Below are 2,947 nucleotides of genomic sequence, written 5' to 3'. Positions count from 1 at the left end.
ACTTAGGTTTACAAAAAATGAGTAACCAAGTGCAGATAGTGCAGAAATCCACTTCTGGGGCACACTTGGTGTGTGCTTGGGCTGAGCATTGAGCCTTACACGTGCATAGGCTGTTCTTGGAGTTAAACGCCAGCTTGGGTGCCAGTTTGGGCGTTTTACGCCAGAAAGTTTTAGGCTGGTTTTAGTGCCAGTTTGAGCCATCAAATCTCGGGAAAAGTATATACTATTATATATTGCTGAAAATCCCAAGATGTCTACTTTCCAACGCAATTAAGAGCGTGCCAATCGGGCTTCTGTAGCTCTGGAAAATCCACTTTGAGTGCAGGAGGGTCAGAATCCAACAGCACCTGCAGTCCTTTTTTAGCCTCTGAATAAGATTTTAGCTCAGGTCCCTCAATTTCAGCCAGAAAATACCTGAAATTATAGAAAAACAAACAAACTCATAGTAAATTCCAGAAATATTATTTTTGAATAAAAACTAATAAAAATATAATTAAAAGTAACTAAATCAAACTAAAAACAATGTAAAAATAATGCCAAAAAGGGTATAAATTATCCGCTCATCAGTAATTTCTATTGAACCAAGGTATTCAGTTCATTGATGAGCAATGGAGGTTCATCCTCCTAAGTCTCATTACCAAATAACTTGGCATTCAGCTTCATGATTGCTCCTAGATACCGAGCAACTTGCTCTTCAACAATATCTTCATCCTTTTCAGAGGAAGAATACTCATCAGAGCTCATGAATGGCAATAGTAAGTTCAGTGGAATCTCTATGGTCTCTGTATGAGCCTCAGATTCCTTTGGTTCCTCATTAGAGAACTCCTTAGTGATCAGTGGACGTCCATTGAGGTCTTCCTCACTGGAAATCACTGCCTCTTCCTTCTCTATAGATTCGGCCACTTTGGATATATTGATGGCCTTGCACTCTCTCTTTGGATTCTCTTCTGTATTGCTTGGGAGAGTACTAGGAGGGATTTCAGTAACTCTTTTACTCAGCTGACCCACTTGTGCCTCCAAATTTCTGATGGAGGACCTTATTTCAGTCATGAAACTGAGAGTAGTTTTAGATAGATCAGAGACTATGGTTGCTAAGTTAGAGAGGCTCTGCTTAGAATTCTCTATCTGTTGCTGAGAAGATGATGGAAAAGGCTTGCTATTGCCAAACCTATTTCTCCCACCATTATTATTATTGAAGCCTTGTTGAGGCTTCTGTTGATCCTTCCATGAAAAATTTGGATGATTTCTCCATGAAGGATTACAGGTGTTTTAATAGGATTCTACCATGTAATTCACCTCTTCCATTGCAGGATTCTCAGGGTCATAAGTTTCTCCTTCAGAGGAGGCTTCTTTAGTACTACTGGATGCAGCTTGCATTCCAGTCAGATTCTGAGAAATCATATTGACTTGCTGAGTTAATATTTTATTCTGAGCCAATATAGCATTCAGAGTGTCAATCTCAAGAACTCTTTTCTTCTGAGTCATCCCATTATTCACAGGATTTCTTTCAGAAGTGTACATGAACTGGTTATTTGCAACCATCTCAATGAGTTCCTGGGCTTCTGCAGGGGTTTTCTTCAAATGAAGATCTCCACCAGCAGAGTGGTCCAATGACATCTTGGACAATTCAAACAGACCATCATAGAATATACCTAAGAAGCTCCATTCTGAAAGCATGTCAGAAGGACACCTTCTGATCAAATGCTTGTATCTTTCCCAAGCTTCATAGAGGGATTCACCTTCCTTTTGTCTGAAAGTTTGGACTTCCACTCTAAGCTTGCTCATCCTTTGAAGTGGAAAGAATTTAGCCAAGAAAGCATTGACCAACTTTTCCCAAGAGTTCAGGCTTTCTTTAGGTTGTGAGTCCAACCATATCCTAGCTCTGTCTCTTACAGCAAAGGGGAAAAGCAGAAGTCTGTAGACCTCGCGATTAACCCCATTGGTCTTAACAGTGTCACAGATTTGCAAGAATTCAGCTAAGAACTGATGAGGATCTTCCAATAGAAGTCCATAAAACTTGCAATTCTGCTGCATTAGAGAAACTAATTGAGGATTAAGCTCAAACTTGTTTGCTCCAATTGTAGGAATTGAGATGCTTCTTCTATAGAAGTTGAAAGTTGGTGCAGTGAAGTCACCAAGCATCTTCCTTGCAACTCCACCATTGTTGTTGGGTTCTGCTGCCATGTCTGCTTCATTTTTGAAATTTTCTGTAAGGTCCTCTCCAGAGTGTTGTGCCTTAGCTTCTCTTAGCTTCCTCTTCAGAGTCCTTTCAGGTTCAGGATCAGCTTCAACAAGAATGTCATTATCCTTGTTCCTGCTCATATGAAAAAGAAGAGAACAAAGAGAGAATGGGAATCCTCTATGTCACAGTATAGAGATTCCTTTATGCGAGTATAAGAATAGAAGAATAGAAGAATGAGAAGAGAGAGGAGACGAATAATTCGAACAGAGAGAAGAGAGAAGGGTTCAAATTATGAGTAGAAGAGAAGTGTTAGAAATTAAATAAATAATTAGAAAGAGATGAGAGAGAGAGTATTCAAATTTTAAGAAGAGAAAAAAGAAAAATATTTTTATTTTTATTTAATTAATTAAGTTAGTTTCGAAAATATTAAAAGAAATAAAATAAAATTAGAACTTAAAACAATTAGTTAATTAAAAATAATTTTGAAAAAGTGGTTAGTTATTTTCGAAAATGAGAAGTGAAAAAGTAGTTAGGTGGTTTTGACAAAGAAAAAAAATAGTAAACTTTTAAAATTAAAACAAACAAGTCAAGTAGTTAGTTGAAAAAGATTTGAAAATAAATTTTGAAAAGATAAGAAGTTAGAAAAAGATTTTGAAATTAAAATTTTAAAAAGATATGATTGAAATTTATTTTGACAAAGAATTGAAAAAGAAATTAAAAAGATTTGATTTTTAAAATTAAAGTTGATGACTTGACTAATAAGAA

At 36.4% G+C, this 2,947-nt stretch overlaps 1 non-coding gene across 1 annotated transcript; it reads left to right on the top strand.

The window, feature by feature from the left end:
• The first annotated feature begins 1,671 nt into the window (after positions 1 to 1,671).
• Positions 1,672 to 1,779, top strand: LOC112780765 (small nucleolar RNA R71). The gene has a single exon (XR_003191581.1). It is a non-coding gene; the product is annotated as a small nucleolar RNA R71 (small nucleolar RNA).
• The last annotated feature ends 1,168 nt before the right edge of the window (positions 1,780 to 2,947 follow it).

Source organism: Arachis hypogaea, chromosome 19, assembly GCF_003086295.3.
Source record: "Arachis hypogaea cultivar Tifrunner chromosome 19, arahy.Tifrunner.gnm2.J5K5, whole genome shotgun sequence".
NCBI lineage: Eukaryota > Viridiplantae > Streptophyta > Magnoliopsida > Fabales > Fabaceae > Arachis > Arachis hypogaea.
This window is presented reverse-complemented; position numbering and strand designations above follow the sequence as displayed.